The sequence below is a fragment of the Phacochoerus africanus genome, chromosome 13, assembly GCF_016906955.1.
Source record: "Phacochoerus africanus isolate WHEZ1 chromosome 13, ROS_Pafr_v1, whole genome shotgun sequence".
Lineage (NCBI taxonomy): Eukaryota > Metazoa > Chordata > Mammalia > Artiodactyla > Suidae > Phacochoerus > Phacochoerus africanus.
Window position 1 is genome coordinate 7,147,008 of NC_062556.1, and position 22,574 is coordinate 7,169,581.

At 48.8% G+C, this 22,574-nt stretch overlaps 1 long non-coding RNA gene across 1 annotated transcript; it reads right to left on the bottom strand.

Moving 5' to 3' along the window:
* Positions 1 to 906: 906 nt before the first annotated feature.
* LOC125113448 (uncharacterized) lies at positions 907 to 11,021 on the bottom strand. Its single transcript, XR_007131457.1, has 4 exons — positions 10,225 to 11,021; positions 8,286 to 8,397; positions 4,834 to 4,901; positions 907 to 2,433 (listed from the first exon to the last, which is right to left on the bottom strand). It is a non-coding gene; the product is annotated as an uncharacterized LOC125113448 (long non-coding RNA).
* Positions 11,022 to 22,574: the final 11,553 nt, after the last annotated feature.

Here is a 22,574-nt window from a genome sequence, read left to right on the forward strand (position 1 = left end):
GGCACTTGGAATCCCTCCATGCTGATATTTTGTGCCTTTCCCCTGAGTAAGAAACACAGAGTCCTGTACAAGCACTGTTAGGTATTTTTGTTTGTTTTAATTTATAAAAATACACAGACCTCTATGTTCCATGTTCCCTGAGCTCTGTGTAAACACTCAACAGTTAGTGCTATTTAGTAAAAGGAAAGCCTTGCCTCATTAAAAAAGCATACACCAGGAGTTCCCGTCGTGGCTCAGTGGTTAACGAGTCTGACTGGAATCCATGAGGATGCGGGTTCGATCCCTGGCCTCGATCGGTGGGTTGAGGATCCGACGTTGCGTGAGCTGTGGTGTAGGCCGAAGACGTGGCTCGGATCCTGAGTTGCTGTGGCTGTGGCGTAGACTGGAGGCTACAGCTCCAATTGGACCCCTAGCCTGGGAACCTCCATATGCGGTGGGTGTGGCCCTAGAAAAGTCAAAAAGACAAAAAAGGAGTTCCCGTCGTGGCGCAGTGGTTAACAAATCCGACTAGGAACCATGAGGTTGCGGGTTCGGTCCCTGCCCTTGCTCAGTGGGTTAAGGATCCGGCATGGCTGTGAGCTGTGGTGTAGGTTGCAGACGCGGCTCAGATCCCGCGTTGCTATGGCTCTGGCGTAGGCCGGGGGCTACAGCTCCGATTGGACCCCTAGCCTGGGAAGCTCCCTATGCTGCGGGAGTGGCCCAAGAAATAGCAAAAAGACAAAAAAAAAAAAAAAAAGCATATACCAGAGGAGTTCCCATGTGGTACAGCCAGTCAAGAATCAGGTGTTGTCACTGCAATGACTCAGGTCGCTGCTGTGGCACAGGTTTGATCCTTGACTCAGGAATTTCCACAAGCTGTGGGTGCAGCCAAACCCCCCCCCCCAAAAAAAACCCCAAAACAAAAAACATACCAGAGTCTTGTTTACCCTTTTGTCTGTCTGTCTGTCTATACCAGGATAATTCCTGACCACCTCAAGTGCCCTGGTAGTTTCAAAGGGATAATTCACTTCCTTTCTCAGCCGTTGAGTGCTAACATCATTCTCCTTGGGACAGACGCCACGTCTTATTTAGAAAGAGCCTCCGGAAGCAACATTTATGATTATTTATAAGGGTGGTAAGCACCTCGGACAGGGGAAGGAGAAACACTACGGACACTGGGCTCATTCTTAGGAGGCTCTCGGAGAAGGACACACATTTCCCATGAAATCAAAGCCTTTCTCTTCTGAATCACATATATTCCCTTCCATGTTTCAGAAAACAGGCATCGTTTCTACAAATCGAGCCCCATGGTCACAGGCAAGACACTGGAGATGTGTTCACATATGAAAACTATTCCAGAAGACTAAACTCAGAATGGTTTTCACGAGACAGAGGTGGGCTGACCTGTGACCATCTCACAAAATTTTGAAATGGAAGAAAAGTCTTTGATGCGGGCAAATTCAACTTCCGAACAATATCCCTGCCAGGTGGCCTCCTCAGCCCCCAGGAAACAGGCACAGAGCCCCACCCTTTCCAGCTCTTGGGAAAGTTCCTTTTCGTGTATTTATTTATTTATTTATTTTTGCTGCCCTGCAACATATGGAGTTCCTGGGCCAGGGATCAGATCCCAGTTGCCACCTACGCCACAGCTGCGGCAATGAGGAATCCTTAACCCACTGTGTCAGGCCGGGGATCAAACCTGCTCCAGAGATGCCACTAGACCTGTCGTGCCACAGCAGGAATCCCGGGAAAGAGTTCTTTACCCAGAGCCTGAGATTCCCGAAGCTCTCTCCCCGGCACCCACTCATTGCTCCAGCCTGGCCACGTGGGAAAAGCCTCGTGGCCCCTTCTGTGTCTGAGAGGTTCTCAGAGGCTTTGCATCCGCGGGTTTGCAGTAGGGCCTTGCTGTATTCACTGTGTCCATTACAAATTGTTCACTGAGGTGTACCAGTTGGGATGCGAGAGGGCAGCAGACAAAGTCCCATCCCTCCGGGCCTCGTCCTCTATTTCAGAAGACAGAGAATAAACAATTGAACACGTGAACGGAGAATGTCGGGTCAGAGAATAATAAAAACACTGAAGGAAAGGCAAGCTCAGAGACTCGGAAAGGGGCGTGCTGCTCTAGGTCAGGAGGCAAGGGAGCCCCGATGAGGAGGTGACATCTGAGCCGAGACCCGACTGGATTGAGGGATGAGCCATTTGAAATGGGGGGAGGGGAGCCAAGGCCCTGCAATGACACATCCTCGATGTCTGCAGAGGACCAAGGAGGTCGGGGACGCTGGAGGGCAGACAGTCAGGGGGCGGGGGTGGGAAATGAGGTTTGAGAGGTCGCCAGGAGACCCAGAGCCTTGACAGGGCCTCGCTCCGCAGAGTTGGGCGCAGGGATGCGATGTGATTTCAGGACCCTTTCATCTCAGTTGCTGTCACCTCTCTTTTTCTGGCTGGTCAAAGTCTCTGTATAAAGGTAAGAACCCAGACTTGCCTGCAAAATTCCAGGTGAGACCTAACTTACAGCGGGACCATCCCCTCCTTTATTCTGGACGTAATATTCCTATTAATACACTCTGAGGCCTCTCCTGTTGCGCGTTAGGAAGCCATTGATGCAGGTGGCTGTTGTCTTTTGCACACGGCCCTCTTTAACCACACTCCCCACCTGAGTGTCTTTCCCACTCTCACCCTCCTGCCCCCTAGCCTAATACCTCCTGATAACATGGAGCTTCAGGAAACATCCTAGAAGCCAAGTGGTAGCCCACTCATAAGCTCATAACTTTACAGACACATTTTTTTTCTCCTAAGTTTTTTTTTTGTTTTTTGTTTTTGTTTGTTTGTTTGTTTTTTGTCTTTTTGCCATTTCTTGGGCCGATCCCGTGGCATATGGAGGTTCCCAGGCTAGGGGTCGAATCGGAGCTGTAGCCGCCAGCCTACGCCAGAGCCACAGCAACGCAGGATCCGAGCCGCGTCTGCAACCTACACCACAGCTCACGGCAACGCTGGATCGTTAACCCACTGAGCAAGGGCAGGGACGGAACCCGCCACCTCATGGTTCCTAGTCGGATTCGTTAACCACTGCGCCACAACGGGAACTCCTACAGACACATTTTTATATTTGCCTCATCCCGGTTCCATTTAAACATGCCAGGTTCCAAACATCCTCAATTTGCTTGGATGGCTTTAGGGGGCCTAACTGTGGGATACGTCCCTATTATCTTCTGTCTCATTAGACTTGGCACATGTTTTCAGTTTTAAAAGATATTTTCGGACCCTGGTTCTAGCATCTCAGTGTATAAGCTATTTCTCCCATCTTTGCCATCAACAGATTTCTGCAGCAGATATTTAAGGATATCACTTAAAATAATACTGTATTGAGTTCTCTTGTGGTGCAGCAGGTTAAGGATCTAGCATTGTCACTGCAGTGCCTAGGGTCACTGCTGTGGCTCAGGTTTGATCCCTGGCCGGCCCAGGAACGTCCACATGCTATGGGTTTAGCACCCCCATACACACCCAAAAAAAACTTGGAACGGATCCATCGCCAATTCTTTGGGGAAATGATTGTTCAAGAAACAGCAAATCAACCTAATTTGCCCTACAGCTACCCCACAACAAAGTCCATTAATCAGCAAGGACACTATAAAAGATTTTTGTCTAAATACTGATGAACGCACACCACCTTGAACTTCCAGCCCAGCTATGCTTTTATTTTATTTTATTTTTGTCTTTTTGCCATTTCTTGGGCCACTCCCGTGGCATATGGAGGTTCCCAGGCTAGGGGTTGAATCGGAGCTGTAGCCACCGGCCTACGCCAGAGCCACAGCAACGCAGGATCTGAGCCGTGTCTGCGACCTACACCACAGCTCACGGCAACACCGGATCCTTAACCCACTGAGCAAGGCCAGGGATCAAACCCCCAACCTCATGGTTCCTGGTTGGATTCGTTAACCACTGAGCCACGACCGGAACTCCCCCAGCTATGCTTTTAAAGAAATGCAGTTCATATTTTCTTTGGCATTTCTCTTTTACCAACTCTGGACTTTTCCTCCTAGCCTGAGCTCACCTAATATTAGACACGGACCACACCTAGAAGTTTGCTTCCTTCTTTTTTTTTTTTTTTTTTTTTAGGGCCACACCTGCACATGGAAGTTCCCAGGCTAGGGGTCAAATTGGAACTATAGCTGCCAGCCAATGCCACAGCCAAAGCAACACAGGATCCGAGCCGAGTCTTCGACCTACACCACAGCTCACGGCAACGCCGGATCTTAACCTACTGAGCAAGGCCAGGGATCGAACCTGCATCCTCATGGATACTAGTCGGATTCGTTTCTGCTGAGCCATGGTGGGAGCTCCTTGCCTCCTTCTCTTTTACGATAACTGTTCAATGTAGTTTTGTCTTCCTAGATGCATCATACATGTTATGGAAAAGTTGTGATCATTTGAATCATATTTTAAGTATACAATAAACTGTTTATTCCATCAATAAAGTTGTTGAGGAGTTCCCTGATGGCCTAGTGGGTTAAGGATCCAGTGTTGTCACTGCTATGGCTCAGGTCATTGCTGTGGTGGGGGTGCTATCCTTGGCCCAGGAACTTCCACATACCACAGAAGTGGCCAAAAAAAATTTTTAATAAAATAATAAAAAAGGTCACATTTACTTTTTAAGCAATTAAAATACAGTTTTTGATCAATCCCTCCAGAAACCCAATATTTCCAAAATGAAAAATCTTTTCAAATACAAGTATAGTATTTTCTAACCTAGATTTTTGTTGATTTATACTGAATTTTGTCAAAACATGTCACACGGTTAAAGACAATAATAACAGACCAGGGCTGCTATCACCTGAATCACCAGTAAATTCATACCTGGTCCGTGATGTCCTCAACCCTTCAGGCTCAATAAAATAGGTAGTATTCTTTTTAACTGGCAGTTCCTGTGAAGATAAACAAAAGCTGTTTCCATCTGATTTTACGTCGATCCTGAATTATTTTCAAGTCATTATTGTTCCCCCTTTGCAAACTAGATCACAAGTCTAGGTGAGGGCAGGGGTCATGTCTGGCTTGCCCTTTGCTGTCTTCACAACCAGATACCCACCTGCAACATATATAACAGGTGTTCAGTACATGTTTTTTGAACAGGTAAAATGAGCAATGAATGAATGTTATGTATACAAAAATAATACTTGATCTATTCATGAAAGGATTTTAGTTTTGCACAGGATCAGAGACATTCCCAATGTCTTCAAAAAAGGAACTATGGGGGCAAAATTCACCGTCTCAGATACATAAATAACATTAAGATGCTCCATAACAGTTCTCAAACATTTTGGATCCAGGACCCCTTTGCACTGCTAAAAATTGCTGAGAACCCCAAAGAGTTTTTCCTTATATGGTATATATCCATCCATACTTAACATATTAAGAATTAAAAACGAAATTAAATATTTATTAACTCATTTAAAATGACAGCAATAGGAGTTCCTGCTGTGGTGCAACAGGATTGGCAGTGTCTTGGGAGCGCTGGAATGCAGGTTCAATCCCTGGCCTCTCACTGGGTTAAGGATCTGGCTTTGCCATGAGCTGCGGTGTAGGTCGAAGACTTGGCTCAGATCCCACGATGCTGTGGCTCTGGTGTAGGCCATTGGCTACAGCTCCAATTAGACCCCTAGCCTGGGAACCTCCATTTGCCATGGGTGCGGCCCTAGAAAAGACAAAAAAAAAAAAATCAGATCAGGAGTTAAAGCCTGACCATCTCTGCCAACTGGCTTAACTGCAGCCTGCTTGCTTCTTGACTTTTACTTCTTTTTTTAGTGTTAGTGAGTTTTTGCCATACTTCTGTGTTTTTGCTAGAATTCATTTCCAGGAGTTCCTGTCATGCTCAGCTGTCATGAACCTGCATGAGGATGCAGGTTTGATCTCTAGTCTTTCTCAGTGGGTTAGGTATCCATCGTTGCCGTGAGCTGTGGTGCAGTTTGTAGACGCGGCTCAGATCCCAACGTTTTTCTGTTGCTGTGGCTGTGGTGTAGGCAGGCAGCTACAGCTCCAATTTGACACCTAGCCTGGGAACTTCCACATGCCACAGGTACGGTCCTAAAAAGAAAAAAAAAAAAAAAGAAGAAGTTGCTTCCAAATCCAAGTTGCTTCCAAGTAGGTTGGGTGTTTAAAAATACAGTCGGTGTGTGTGTGTACCTGTATATGTCAATACCTACAAACTTAAAATTACACTTTCATTAATTTTCAGTGTCTATCTAGCCAACACACTTCAACAAGATAAAAATGTATGTGATAATAACCACTAAAAGATTAATAAGACGTTCGGAGTTCACATCGTGGCGCAGTGGTTAATGAATCCGACTAGGAACCATGAGGTTGCGGGTTCGGTCCCTGCCCTTGCTCAGTGGGTTGAGGATCCGGCGTTGCCGTGAGCTGTGGTGTAGGTTGCAGACAAGGTTTGGATCCCGCGTTGCTGTGGCTCTGGTGTAGGCCGGTGGCTACAGCTCCGATTGGACCCCTAGCCTGGGAACCTCCATGTGCCACGGAAGCGGCCCAAGAAATAGCAAAAAGACAAAAAAAAAAAAGATTAATAAGACGTTCCTCTGAATGGCTTTCTTGGAGCCCAGATGACAGGATTGAACTGCAAGGAAATCGCTCTCTAACCACAGCTCCATGACAGAGAATTTATCATTCAAGAATTTAGGCAAATCAGGAGTTCCCGTTGCGGCTCAGTGGAAACAAATCTGACCAGCATCCATGAGGACACAGGTTCGATCCCTGGCCTCTCTCAGTGGATTAAGGATCCGGTGTTGCCATGAGCTGCAGGGTATGTCGCAGATGTGGCTCAGATCCCGAGTTGCTGTGGCTGTGGCATAGGCTGGTGGCTACAGTACTGATTTGACCCCTCGCCCAGGAATCTCCATATGCCTCAGGTGCGGCCCTAAAAAAAAGATTAAAAAAAAAAACACAACGATTTAGGCAAATTAAGTCTCCAGAGTGTCTGAACTGTCCCAGACTCCCACCTGTACCATACCACTTTTTTCTATCAACAACTAATTTGATCGAAGCCCGTAATAGTCACTCTCTAGAAATGTCTGCCCATCCCCCTGGACTCTCCCTCCAGGAGAACTGCCCCTCTGGCTGTCTCAGGGCACCCTGCCTGTGGTCACCCTGCTTAGATCAAGTTGTGTACCTGCCCCAGGCTGGGACAATCACATTCTCCTTCCCCGGAACGTGGTATTGGACCAACCAAGGGCGGCCAATGGCCTGGCTAGTGTCTTCAGGAGAGGAGATGCAAATGTGGTGACTGTAGCAGGATCACCCACGGAGAAGAAAGGAAAAGCCATTGCAGGGCGAGGGCGAGAGAGAGAGAGAGAGAGAGAGAGAGAGAGAGAGAGAGAGAGAGAGAGAGAGAGAGAGAGAGCGCGCGCGCGCGCAAGCGAGAGCGAGAGGAAGCAGAGACAAAGCTGGAGAAAGGGTCCTGCCTGGGTGTCTGGCAGCCATCTGTCCTTGGACTTGATGAGGCACTGCTTAATGCTTAAGCCAGCTCAAGTTGATTCCTTGCAGCCCAAAAGGCTTTTTTTTTTTTTTTTTGGTCTATTTAGGGCCGCACCTTCGGCATATGGAGATTCCAGGCTAGGAGTCGAATTAGAGCTATAGCCACTAGTCTATACCACAGCCATAGCAAATCAGCACCTGAGTCGCATCTGCCACCTACACCACAGCTCATGGCAACACTAGATCCTTAACCCACTGAGTGAGGCCAGGAATCAAACCTGCATCCTCACAGATGCTAGTCAGATTCTTTTCCGCTGAGCCACGAGGGGAACTCCTGCAACCCAAAGGGCTTAATGAGGTAAAGACAAAGCCAGAACCATCTGTGGGTTTTTCTCGGCAGCCATGTCCCTTAAAGGATCCTGAGGGCACCGCAGGCCCTAAAGACACATTTACTCTCTGAAGGCTTCCACCCACCCCACCGGGCAAAAATATCTTGCGGTCCAAGCCCCAAGGAGATTAGGAAATGGCATTTCCTCCAGCTTTCCATCCCCAGAGGGCAAATGCACAGATGACTGGAGTTGGCAACACACTCTGTGGGTTAGTATTTGCTGAGGGCACACACCCAGGGACTTGAAGGACAGAATCGCCAGGTGCCAGGGAGGAGGCTTGGCCACGATGCTTCCAGCTGTCTCCAAATCAGCACTCACCGGAGCCCCGACCCTTGGTGACTGGCAGGACGATTGACTTCTAAAAGTACCAGTTTTTAGCAGCTGGAAACAACAAACGTAGTTGGAGGTGAAGATGCCGGAGGGCAGGTTTCTCTTTACCTGTTTTCAAGAGTCGAAAGGTGCTCTAGGAGCAGCGGACAGCAGAGATGTGGACGTGGACGGAGAGCCAGGGGAGCTGCGCAAGCCCGCCTCGGGGCCTCGGGTTTTACAGCTGTGGAATGAGGAGGTAGAAGGAGACAGCCTTTCATATCCCTTTCATCTTCAACTTTCTACCATCTTTGTGAGCTGGAAAGATTTACACAGAACTTCATCTTGATTTTATGACCTGTAGTTCATCTTCTTGTGACAGCGCCAGCAGCAGGCTGTGCGTGCAGAAGTGGCTCTCTCCCCAGGATGATTTAAGAGGCGCTGAAAACCCAGAGCACCTCCCTGACTGTTCTGCCACAGCAGAGGCCTGGAGCTACCCTGTCCCAGAGCCAGCCCTGGGATCCAAGCATTGTCTGTGCATGGGCTCCGTCAAACGGCAAACATCCCCGTGGCCCGTTGTTTCTCACGGATCGTATCCGCCTGGACTTGCTTCTGCATTGCCCGGGAATGGCATCCAGCAGAGGCACAAGGGCCAGGAAGGGTCTGGGGCCCCAGGCTTGGCGGTGGCAGACAAGCCCTGGCAGGAGAAGGTGCAGGGTGGCCCACAAGGAGCAGAGGCTCCAAGGCCAAAGCAGGCAGCAGCTCTGGGCCAACGGCATTGATTCCCCTGATTCCTCCCTCCCCTTCAGGGTGCCTGGCAGGAAGTAGGAGAGGCTCTGACCAGCCTCCAGCAGCTGCTCCTCAATACAAGGAAAGCTTGACCTCGGGCCCCTGTAGGCTGTCATGACCAACCGACCAGAGAAGTTGGCGACCCTGGAGAAAATGGCCCAAACCACTGAGGCCCCTTCCATTGCAGGGGTTCATGGCCGCTCGCCCAGCTGGCCAGTGGAACTGGCTTCTTCCTCTCTTGGCTGTCTGCCTTGGGAGCTGCAGGCCCACGATGGCATGTGCCCACCCCCCCCCACCCCCCGCCAAACAGGGCTTGGGTGCCAGGTTTTACTAATCCCCCCCTTTGGGTGGCTTCAGTTCTTAGCCTGTACAAACAGAGGCAGGATAACCAGGAGAACTTCCTAGTGCTCCCATGGAGGGGGTGGGTATCAATATGGGAGCTGTATGAGGTTTAGAAATAAATGAACCACCAAATAGCACAGCACTTAAACACCCATTCCCCTGCCCTGCACAGGAACACGTGTAAAACACTATTTGAGAAGCAGGCTTCCCACAGACTTTCTTAGAAGGCGAGGCATGTCAAATCTTGATCTTGGGGGATGGCGATTTGGGTGTGTCTGGTAACTCCAGTGCCTAGATATCAAGTAGAAGTAAATATAGCAACCGAAGCAAAACACATCCTTGGTGGCATCTTGAAATCTTCTGAAGAGAAACTACTGAAGGGCCTAAGAGAATAGGGTGTGCGTTTTTATTCACTGGGGAGAAGCAGGAAGGGAACACACGTACAGGGTGGACCACAAAGTGTCCCATCACGATCGCCACCTGGGTACCCATCTCTTTAGTCCCCAGGTAAATACCTTGTAAAATAGCAAAGGGGCCAAGAATCCCCATGTTTTTTCACAGCCCAGCAGAGCTTCCTGAGTGTGTTGCAAGAGTCCCATTAAACCTTCAAGTTTCACTTGCTTTGCTGGTCTCCCCCTCCTACTGTAGATTTCCCTTTGTAGAAAAATGGGAATTTGGGGGATTTAAAAAACCCTATTGGATTGTCCAGTAATTTTGCACTGGGATACCAGACGAGGGCTCAAGGAATTTCCCTAATAAGCCACAAGGAGACTCGGGTTAACCGGACACAAGGGCTCCCAAGTATTTACTCTGCAGAGGGTCTAGGAATTCAGAGATTCCTGCTAATGAAAGGCCTCCTTAACATCCCGAAGGGTAAAGATAGAACTGATTACGTCCATGGTGAGATAGGAGCCTGGAAGAATTCTGAGCACATACCTACCTGCAGATCTACCTGCCTGGCCTCCAAATAAGGTGGCGCTTGCATCTGCGCTAAAGCGGAAGCATTCGTCTTACACCAGCAAATACTAGGTCATAGTATAATTTGGGTTTTGGAGTCACAGAGACGTAGGTTTGAGTCCGGAGTAGGCCCCCAAGACGTGTGCGATCCTGGTCTATCCCGGCCTTCGTGGCCTCACGTGCAAAACGGGAATAAAAGAGACTCACACGATCTGGATCTACTGAGCCTGTAGACAGGAAAGTGGGAAGCAAGATTGTGTGGCCATCATGTCCAGCAACAGAAATACACCTTCTTCCCCTCGGACCCTGTTGTCCAGGCCACCGAGTCTTTCCAGCGGCCTACCTCTGCGCTGCGCGGACGAGATCAAACAGGCAATTCAGCCCAAAGGCTCCTCCATCCCCAGGCCGCCCGCGCCAACTCGCACCCCTGTTCTCTTGCCTCCTCCTCGCCTCTCTCCCTCTCAGTCCCCCTTTCCGCCCTCGTTTGCTTCTCTAAAACAGTAAGTCCCGCTGCGCGTTAACGGGTGCTCAACGTCAAGGGTACAATCACGGTGAAAGTGAGAAGAAAAGCGGAGAGCGCAGCCCCTTCGCCCTTCTGCGAGCGCCGCGCTTTCCGGACGCGGACGGGCCGGGCTCGAGGGGGGCCGGGCAGCGGGAGCCGCCAGCCAACTTTGCCCATCTCAGTTCTTGACCGAGAGCCTGGGAACCACATTCTGCGCAAATGCGTGTGCTCCAGCGAAACCCGGGAGCCGCCCGCAGCCCTGGGGGTTGGAGTGGGGGGGGAGGGGAGGGGGAGGGAGTGGGGGGGAGGGGAGGGGAAGGGAGTGGGGGGGAGGAAGCAGGAGGCGGGGAAGTTGGAGAAAGGGAGGTGGGAGGTGGGGGAAGGGGAAAGGAGGAAGCGGGGGCTGGGGGAGGAGGGAGGGGGGGAGATGGAGGAGAGGGGAGGGGGATGGAGGAGAGGGGAGGGGGATGCTGGATGGGAGGCGACTGGAGGCCGAGGGGGAAGGGAGGGGGGCGGCGTGGGGGAGGGGCGAGGTGGTACCGGGAGGGGGAGGCCGCGGAGCCCTCCCGGCGCTGCGGACTGGGAGCGCTGTTCTCGGGCAGCGGACGCGCCTTGGAAGATTAGATTAGCTCCGCTGAGCTTTCCAGAAACAGCCAACCCCACCCACCCTCCAAACCAGCGAACCCACCCCCACCCCCGGCCCCGCCCGGGCCGCGGCGGCTGCAGCACGCGGGCCGGCGGGCGGGCGCGGGGCGCGGGGCTCGGGGGCGCTCCCGGTGGCGGCGGCGGCGGCGGCGCGCGCTCGGCCAACTCGGCCCCGCTAGACTTCCGGGAAAGAGGAGGCTTTTCTTCTCCAAAATTCTCCAGGCTGCTGTGGTGCGCTTTTGTTTTACGGTGGAACACTACCGTTAAAAAACGTAGCCGGGAAACTAAGTGAGACTAAAACCTGCCGCCTACTTCCTGGAGGCTTTTGTTGGGTCTTGAAACTAGGAATCTTTGCGGGCCATCCTTGTAAGTGCCATTTTAATCCGTTCACACCGCTGCTTGTGCGCCTATCCTGCGTTTAACATCATTAGACTGGTGAGACTGGTGACATTGTGACATTGTGTGATGTTGATTTAATGATGATTTCTGCTTTGGTCGGTTAATATTGCCTCACTTGGTAACACGACATAAATGCGTGCACGTTGCAAAAAGAAAAGCAGAGGGAGAGGTATCTTTTTAACCCTGCTGTGTGTAAAATAGATATGAAAATCTTCCCTAAAGTGTTGCCAATACTGAGAGTCAAGTGTTTTTTAGACCGTGGAAGTGTTTAAAACAAGACAAAACAAAACAATTCATTGGCTAGTTCATTGTTATTCTACTTGTTAACATTACATGTCATTAAATAATAGGGACGAAAACCCTATTCGTTGTTCTCAACTTCCTGGTTTAGAACGCGTGTCTTTTATAGTAAATCACACATTATCAGGTATGTATTGCGCGCCAGAGAATTTCTGCTCTGAAACAGAGCAGCTTTGATGCTTCAGTACCAAGAAGGTCTTAGGAAATCTCCAAATGCGATTAGCTTTTATAAAGAAGGAGGGTTGCTTACGGAAACTGAAGTCTCTTCCCAGAGAATTTACTCTATTTTCCTGTAAAATGAACTGAAAGGCTAGGGATTCACTCATTTTTAGGTTGCTCAATGCCAGAATGAGGCATCCTCCCAGTCGTTAATAGAAAGGCCCCATTCAGTTTATAAAAATGTGGCCTTCAAGCCACCACTCATAAACCTGAATAAGATCAAAGGTGATGTGATGCATGCTTTAGCAAATTAAACCAGCAATAGTGATAGGATGTACCCTCACGTGAATAGGGTGCAAAGACATACGCTTCACTGGACACTACCCTAGTCACTCCGTGTCGCTTAAGTTCCTGGGAGTTAGCTCCAGACCAGAGATTGTAGGCTGGAGCTCATCGGCTGGTCCTTGTTTTCCAGACCTGTTTGTTTGCCCTTTGAAGTGTATTTTCAACTTTTGACCTCCTTATCTATATTTAAAAATCAGGGTATTTCCCAGGGAAAGTTGGACTTTTGGCTGCTCTTTGAAATCTGAGAAGACCTGTCCCCCTGGGCGGGGTTGTAGGCGGGACCAGTGTCAGATGTGACAGCCTCCACCTCCCCTCTTGTCCACTTAAGGTGCTTGTCTGCCTCTGCCCCTGAGTTTCCTGCCCCAGACAAACCACTTCATCCGGGGTTCGGCCTTTTATAAGGATTATTAAAGTCGTAGGTGGTTTAGACACTCTCTGCCTAGGCCTAGGGCATATATACTTAAATTGTGATTCCCAGAAATCCATCTTGATTGACTCAACCAATCCGAAACTGAGTCTGTGGCCATTTCCTAAAAAAACGGCTACTACGGAAGGTCGGGGTGCCCTCCACTCTGCATTTCCCCAAGAAGTAGCAAGACACAGGGGAGCATGTGGTCTCGGGAATTGAACAGACCTGCTCTGGATTTCCACTTGGTACTTGCTGTGCAAATATTAGGCAAGTTCTTAGCTATCCTTGAGCTCGCATCCTTAAAAGTAGATACGATAAAACTACCCTTTGAATGATCGAATATTAAGTTATCATATGTGAAAGCATCTCTAACAGTCCCTGGTCCATGGGAACCACCCCAAATAACAATGTCCTGTGCCCTTAGGATTTCAGTGACGAATGCGGATACTTGAGAAGGAATTCATACTAGATCTGTTCACTAGTCTACAAAATCCTACTTCAGTAGAATCCAAACTTTGGTATGTGCAGGAGACTTACCTGGATACTTGTTTATGATGCTACGGTCTGGGTGCCTCTCTCAAGATTTTGATACAGGAGTTCCCGTCGTGGCGCAGTGGTTAACGAATCCGACTAGGAACCATGAGGTTGCGGGTTCGGTCCCTGCCCTTGCTCAGTGGGTTAATGATCCGGCATTGCCGTGAGCTGTGGTGTAGGTTGCAGACGCGGCTCGGATCCCGCATTGCTGTGGCCCTGGTGTAGGCCGGTGGCTACAGCTCCCATTGGACCCCTAGCCTGGGAATCTCCATATGCTGCGGGAGTGGCCCAAGAAATAGCAAAAAGACCAAAAAAAAAAAAAAAAGATTTTGATACAGGAAGTCCCAACCAGGGCCCTGGGGCCTGAGTTCCCAGGCTTCACTCTGACAGTCTCGGTTCTAGCCCGGCCCTGGCCATTCAAGTGAGTGAGCTGGAGGTGGAGGAAGGAAGCCAGGCCGAGTCCCTGACTGTTCCCCCCCAGCTTGCTGATCCTCCAGCTGGATTGGATCCCTCTCGCCAGCTTATCAATTCACAGGCTTCTGTTGAGCACCTGCTGGAAGTGCCCTGAGCTGGCACCGGGCACACAAGGCAGATGAAGCAGTTCCTGCTGGCAGGGAGCTCAGGGAACTGAATTCCAAGACCAGGCCTAGCATTTGGGTCCCAGTTCCTGCCTTTCCTACCATCCAGCATTTAGTAAACCCCCTCAGGGTGCATCCCCATTGCCACTTTGTAGTGACTTCTGTATCCCATGAGGACGCTTAGCATGGCACTGCTCAGGTGCTCATTAGACATTTGTGGAATTTAATTTCCTTGGGCAAATCTGTCTTCTGAAACTCAGTTTATGTTCATTCACTCATCAGCTATCGAGGAGCCAGGAACTGTTGCAGAAGCTGGGGATCCAGCCATGAGCAAAATGTCAAATCACTGCCCACATGGAACTTCTATTCCTGTTGGGGAAGACAGGCCCTATGAACAACCTGCTTTGAATTCCAGTGTATTCGATTGCTATCTGTACCCTGACGTTGGCTGCAATCTTGTTTGCTCTGACTGCTACCTCAGTTCCCTGCCAATGCTGGTCTAAACAGCCCTTCCTCAGTGGCGAAACTGTCTGTGGCCAAAGAACAAACCAGTTATCTTTCTGCGTCTTGAATCAGAGTGTCTGCCTATCTCTGATCAGCCATTCATTTCCAAACTCCAGAAGCTTCCACAATCAACGCAAGTTGTCTTTTCTCTTCTTACAGAATATTAGGCAGAAACCTTGTTAGAAGCCAAGTAACTCTGCTGTCCCATTGTTTCGTTCTGTTCTAATATTGCTTTTCTTTTAAAGCGTCTTAGCTATGATGCCAGATATAAAAGTAACTCTGACTGCTTTGCATTCATATTCTGCACCATAGTTGGAGTGGACTTTTAATATTTTATCAGCAAAAGATGGTCAGCCTTACCTTGAGATAGGTGATTTTGGAGGGTACGTCTTGCTGCATTCTTACCGAACTCTTTGTATTTTTCTGGGTCCGATACTTGTTACTAGAGAAATACAAGTCCAATTTTGTCATAAAAATGAGAGAGGATTTCAGTTTTCCAAGCATTCTACAAAGTGAATGCTTTACCTCTGGAAATTCAGGTACAATTTCCTCTCTAAAAGGCAACTTTTTGTGAAAATGCCCCCAAACGGATTATTTCTGTCTCTTTGCGTGTGTATACTTTTCTCTTTCTCCTCTGTCTGTGATCATCACTGGCTCTCAGCTGCACATATTTTATCACTTTCCAAGTCTATATGAATTGCTGTTGAGAAATACAAAGTGGGCCAGTGGAAATTCTTTAGGGGGAAAAACTCAGACACCCAGGAATTCCCTTTGTGCTGTGAAATGCAAGATAGGCATTTCAATCTGGACATAATATCAGTCTTCAGTCAAGCACCTGGCGAATAAACAGGTAGAATTCAAACGTGTTTGACCACAGATGGTCACTCTAGCGCGTGGGCCAATTGCTGGGCTCTGCACCATTTCAGACTGCTCTGTCAGAACTTAATTTGAGAGTCTGTCTATACGCACCAGTGAAAGTGGCTATTAATAGATGCACCTACCCAGCAGAGCCGTTAGAGTTGTAAAAAACCCTAAGATCTGGCTGCTCTGATGTGATGAGCACTCAGACATCATGATGTGGGCACAGAGTCTGCCAGAACCTAGAGAACTGAAAGGGAAGACGTTCCATGCTCGTTCCTTCTCCCCCCACCCACCACCTAGGAAGGACTGAGGTTGGGGGCGAAGGAGGGAGAAAACTTTGAACCTGGGCCTCTGCCAGCCGCGGTGATAACTGTGGAAAATCCACTTTTGTTTTAACGGACGGTTCCCCTCCCTGAACTGACATTTGGGGATTAGACACCTGGAGTGCACACCGTCACTGTCACTGGGATGTCTTTGGGTTACAGGTGCAGACAGCAGAAGGTAAGGTACAAGGGGCTCAGATGACACCGGTGAAGGGAACAAACCCAATGCGAATTTCACCGGCAACCAAGGTAGCCTCTCCACCTCTAGGTTGGGCGAGGCTGCTCTGGAGCCGCATCTTTTTTCGAGCCTCTTAATGACATCGTCAGGACCGCCCTTCCAGGAAGATCTTGAACAGGCGCTGGGACTCCGGCTCTTCTGTGTGGCAGCGGACAGTAGGATGTCTCCTGCAGTACAGATGTGCATAGATTTGCTCACTCTGCTGCTTTTATGATATCGTTTTAGAAATTGAGTTGTGAAAGGTTGCATTTGAACACTTTTTGAACCAGCACGTTAATTAAGGGATCAAAAAGCTTAAGCTCATGCTTTTTAATAACTGAAACCAATGTCTCTCATATTTCATATCTAAAATCTATAGACACTGTTATCAGCCTAGCTTCTTTTACTTCCAACGGGTTATGAAAGTTTTCCTTCTTAAGTTCCCTTTTCCACATCCAGCAGGACCAGCTCTTGTGATGACCGTTACAAGAAACCTGTATACCACAGTGGGCAACGTTAAATTGCCAGGTTGCCAAGAATTCTAGGGATTTTCTTTCTTCTCTAGTCATTGTCACAGCCAGTGTCTTTTTGAAAAAAGACATTTTTCATTGCACTGCCATATCAGGTGGCTGAGAGTTTCCCGGTCAGCTTGGTAAACTTTTGACTGGCTAGAATTTAGTTAGCTCAATAAAGTGGCCTAAGGAACTTACAGATCAGCACGGATACAAATGCATATGAAATAAAAGATACAGCCTGACTAGGATGGGTGGACCACACCTCCTAGTAGTCTGGGGAGTGTGTGTGAGTTGTTTTGGTTTTGTTTGGGAAGGTGAGGACTACTGGTGTGGGTAGACTTCCAAACTACCCCAGAGAATGGAATCAGGAAACTCACAGCAGGCTCAGAAAGAGTCCCGCAGCTGGCTGGACAGGGAGCTAGAAGGAGATGGGCTTGTCAAAGAAACTAGAATTGTTTCACATCCAAGCATGAAGCAGAGGCTAGAGAACTGTTGTGTCCGCACAGGAGTGGAAGCACCAAGGTGGTTCCAACCAACTTCTAAGATTATTTTATTGCATCAGAGAAAATAGGAGTTTCAACCACAGCAGAATCTAAAAAGGGGAGACTTTTCATTTAGAACCAGTCATTGCCACACATTGATTAATATTAATTGGGGAATTCCTGCTATGGCGCAGTGAGTTAATGATCCAGCTTGTCTCTGTGGAGGCGCCAGTTCCAGCCCCAGCCCAGTGCAGTGGGTTGCAGAATCCAGCGTTGCTGGATCCAGCTGTGGCATAGGTTGCAGATGTGGCTCGGGTTCAGTCCCTGGCCCCAGGAACTTCCATATGCCGCAGGTATGGCTGAAACAGGAAAAACAGGAACAAAAACTATAAATTGGGCTGAAGGTGGTGTCCCAGACTGCCAGTGTGCGGGAGAGGCTTGTTCAGGTGCCCAAGGACTCCCATCCCCCCTGCCATCTTGTCCCCAGCATGAGCCTCCGGGAAAGACAGGAAAAGGGGCTCTTTGGAAAGTCACCTTTCACCCAAACATAAGAAAATTGTTTGTGTCCAGTGGGCTTAGTTGTTGCTCTTGCCACTCAGAGGCCTTTTCCCCACCGCTGGGATGGGGGTGACGCCAGTCATGAGGGCTCAGACCTGCTCCGAAAAATCCCCTTCAAAAGCTGCAGCTAGCTTTCGAATAGGCTTTTCCGGCTTCATAATAACCCAGCTCACAAGAGAACTCCTCTACACACTTTGCTGAATATATTTTTGTTTTCACTTTGTTGGCTTGGGAGCAGGGAGTAAACACTCAGTGAGCCCCCCCGCCCCAAAAATGAAGCTCCCCAAATGAAGAAATACCTCCTGCTGTATAAACAGCCAGCCCTCTAACTGACTCAGAAACCGCCCAGGCAGGTATTCTGAGTCCCTGTGTGATTCAGGACCTGTCCGCGACCTCTCCTCTCCATAGGCCTAAGAGAACTTAACGCTTTCCCCTCCCACCAGCTCGCAGCGGTGCCTTGGGGATGGAAAAACTCAATGTGGCAAAGTGCAGGGCAGATTTTAAATGCCGCAGGAAAGACCCGGTAAAAAGCACCTGTGTTTTGTGAGACGTAGCTGCTGTGGAAAAGACCCGTGGCGCACTGTCTTCTTGGCTCCGAGGCCAGCAGATCCATCTTCTAGAATTCAAGACCAAAGGTGGGAGGACACGGCGGAAGGTTTTGAGAAAGGAAGCCGAGCGTCCTCTTTAGACCCACGGGGCTCATCCTGTTTTTTTCCGACGTCTCTGGACAGAGGATGCCCTCAACATAAAGACGTCGTGTTGATGATGCTGCCAGAAGGAGCCCGCAGTGTTCCCGTCGCAGGAATGTGGCTTCAGGTGCAGTTTCACCTCGAAAAGTGAGCAGGACCAGCTTTCCTCAAGGAAGCTCTGGCTCCTGGTGTCATTATAGGCCTTGGGGAGGGGGCCCTGGCTGCGGTCCTTTGTCCCGTCTCCACTGTTACTCCTTCCTCAAAACATATATATTCATGCCCGGGCGTCATCCTTTGCCGAAGGGACCCACTCTGTGCCTGAGCACCTGTCCCTGCGAGGGGCCGTGCCAGCCGAGTCCTTTTCCGGCACAGGGTCATCAGCTGAGCCGTCTGACGGGCAGCACGTGCTCTGAAGCACCTGCCCCCACCTTCCTCCACGAATGGACACCGTTAATACCAAGTCAGGCCGGCTGGGATTCTGGCCACACAGGGGCAAGGCCTTCGTCAAAGAAGAACTGTCTCAAAGGGCAGCAAGCACCACGTAAGTGTTCGCTTTTTTCTTGATGCCACCGTGCTACACACAAACCCCCACGGCGGCGGTGGCAAGAAACCACCCCCCAGAGGGAGGGAGGCCAGCGGGAGACGCGGGCGTGCGTTTCAGAGGGAAGGAGCGGGTCAGGGCCGTGGCCAGTCAGCTTCAGAAGTTTAAGGCTGCCCCTCAGAGCGGGGACACGCTCTGCTGTGGCTCCCAGACGTCGATGGGGAAGCTTGAAGGGTGTCTGGGGGTTTGGTTTGGCTGGTCGTTGGGTGTTTGGGGTCTCGCCAAAGTAGCCACCCGGTTTGGAGACATAACTTAGGGAAAAAAAAGCATTGATGCCCACCTCCAGATTAGGGTGCCCTCCTGTTCCATGGAAACTTCAGACAAGCAGCCCTTCACTCTACTAAGGCATACAGTCCTGGCGCATCTTCGCGGGCCTGGGCACTGACTGTGTGAGCACTGAGACCAGGCCTGGAGGAGCCCCGAACCCTCTGCCTCCCGGAGCGTCCAGTCTGCACGCCATTCCGGTTCTGCAGATGTGGCTTCAGGCGAATGTCCCCACCTGGACCACCTGTTCTGAACATCAGAATCGGAGACAAGTGATTGCTTGAACTCATCCAGGAATCTAAGCAATCCCTATGACCTGTTTTCAAAGATTTCATTCAAGAATACACTTGAAAAACAGAACAGTGGACCTCTTAATTCTAAAATGAGGAGGTGCGGAGTTCCTGCTATAGCACAGTGGGTTGAGAACCCCACTGCAGCGGCTCAGGTTGCTGGTGAAGCGTGGATTCGATTCCAGGCCTGGTGCAGCGGGTTAAAGGATCCAACGTTGCCGCCCCGCTTGGATTCAGTCCCTGGCCCCCCAGGAACTTCCATATGCCGGGGTGCCACCCTAAAAATTAACAATAAATGAAAAAATAAACTGAGGAGGTGTGAGGGGCACCCATATATTCTTGTGTTTCTACAACAGCCGAGCAGGAAAGGGGAGACTTGCTGGGGCCCCTCAGTTCATTGTTGTAGCATCATAATCCCTCTTCTCCGCATTTGAGAGGCTTAAGGGCTGTCACCCGCAAGAGGCCAGAGGAGGCAAATCCAGCGGTAATGGCCTCACACACTGTCATCAGAGAGACTCAGTAAAAAGCCTTTCGGTTTCGTTAATCAGAAAAAGCCTTACGGTTAATGAGACTGCGCAAAGCCTGGATGTGGAGGTAAAAGTCCAGCCTTGAAATGACCCCTCGGGTATTTGCCATGTGCTCTGCCATTGGCATTGGGTCTTTGGGCCCCAGGGTCCTCACTTGTAAAATAAGGCCATGCTGGACTACACCTGGCAGCCCTCCTCATCGTAACCTTCTCTAATCTGTGACGAAGGAGGCACTGTCCTTTTGTGATTTGAATTCATCGATTAGGCATTTCATCAATGGCCAGTGTTGCTTCACTGCTGAGATTAGAATAATTATGGTGAGGCTTCAGGGTTAACAATTAACTAAAATAAATGAGCCATTTCACACCTCTGCCAGTGCTCTCCTTTCCAACTCTTGATAGAAGAACAAACAAACAGCAAACAGCAATGAATGAATTCACAAGCAAAGATTATTTTTGGCAATTAGAAAAGTTAGACACTTCTCTGTACATACACATTATGTACAGAAATAGGCGTACACATTTATAACTGTGTGTATACATGCTACCATTTGCCATTAAATGTGAATGTTCCCAAATAATAAATTACAAGAGCTTGTAATATCTGTAATATTTAGTGAGCACAGACTATGCACCAAACACTGTTGAAAACTTGATTTACAGTATCTGTAACTTCTTATCAGTAATTTCTTCTGTTTCCAGTCTTAACACCCAAAAGTGATTTCTCATAATATGGAAGTTTATAAAGTTTATTGCAAACATCTTGTCTGGGAGGCATAAGTGTTAGAGCGTCAAGAGACAATATTTCATAAAAAAGGACTCCAACTTGTCTGAATTCTGGGGCAAAGCCTCACTGGAAAGGCATGCATTTGATCATGTTTATGTTTGGGGGCGGGAATTCCGTCCCTAAATAATTCTTCCCTTTTGCAGAGAGAGGGAAAATCTTGGAGTTTATGGAGAATGGGAAACATTTCCATCTCTAGTGAGATTGGAAAAAAAAGTCTCGAGTTCTCAGTGTGGCTCAGCGGGTTAAGAGTCCAACTAGTATCCAATAGGATTCGGGTTCGATCCCTGGCCTAGCTCATTGGATTAAAGGATCCAGCATTGCTGTGGCCATGGCGTAGACCGGCAGCCCTGATTCGACCCCTAGACTGGGAACTTCCATGTGCTGCAGGTGCAGCCTAAAAAGAAAAAAAAAAAAAATCTCAGTAAGGCTCAAGGAAAATGTTCCTGGTAATATTTGAAAAGTTACTATCATTTTGAAACACATCTTCTGAAAGCAGGTTATAGAATAAATTTTTACATAACAGAAAATTCAAGGGCGATTCTTTCTGTCCAGGCCTTACGGAATCCACACTGGGACTGAAATTTTGGGGATCACTCATTTCCCCACTCTTTGCCCATGCAGCGCTCCCTGAGCAGTGATGGAACATTCAGCAGCATAAGGGACTCGTTTCATATTATGATGATCATAATTCTACATGTTTTCCCAAAATGTACAAATATAAAATGTGCTATGTTCTCCTCATATGCCTGCCTATGGAAAACAGAAATAAAAATTGTTTACTTTGGCTACAACAAATGTCATTCTCTTGTTTGGTGGCTTTTGATATCCTTCAGCCAAACCAAACATGCAGCTTCCCAAGATCCAAGAATCCGTATTTAATACAGTAATGAGTTTCTCACTCCGAGTTTCCCTTTTTTCTCTCTTTTTTAATGACTCCATTGTTAAATAAGAAATGGCTAATGTCAGCTTTCTCACTGGCACCGGTAGTAGTTGTTGCTGTTTCATAACTAATTTAGGAAAGCAACTGAAGCAGAAAGAAGCTACATTATTTATTACCGTATGTTCCCCTCCTGCATATCACTATCATCTTCAGTATTAATGCCTCCTCTACAAGTGTAAGGGTAGGAAATGGAAGCTAGTGGATTTAATTGATAAACTGTACAACTATGAAATGTTTTCAGCTGAATAGTTCTGATTTTTATCCTCAAACCAAAATAGTGCCTCACTTAATGCCTGCATTGTCTAAACATTTATCTCCTACGTGTTGAAGTATTCTTTTTTTTAAATAGGGCTGTTCTACCTGTGGCATATGGAAGTTCCCAGGTTAGGGGTCAAATCAGAGCTACAGCTGCCACAGCCACAGCCACAGCCATGGTGTGGAGTTATTGTTAACCATTGTAATACCTTCTTCATTTTTTTATTTTTTGGCCTCACCCTCGGCATGAGGACGTTCCAGGGCCAAGAATCGAACCCAAGGCACAGCAGTGACAACTTCCAGATCCTTAACTCGCTGAGCTGCCAGGAACCTCCTTCTATAAATGATTCCCTTTGAGGGTCACATGCCATTCACTTCTCCGAAGGGCAAGCTCACCGTGAATTCGGTGGCAGCCGGAACTGAGCAGTGCCCTCAACAGTGAAAACCGGGGGTCAGAGCTGGAATGTGGGCAGTGTACAGGTTAACTCAGAAACTCTGGTTCGCAGAGGCGGGTCCGCCGTGGGTGTTGCCTGGGAGTTTGTGCAATGCGCTGCCGGACAAAGTCAGAAGAGACACTGGTTCTGGTGTGTTTCTCTTCAGCTGAACAGGAAAGACTTTAGGCAAAGGTCATTAAGCAAATGAATAACCAA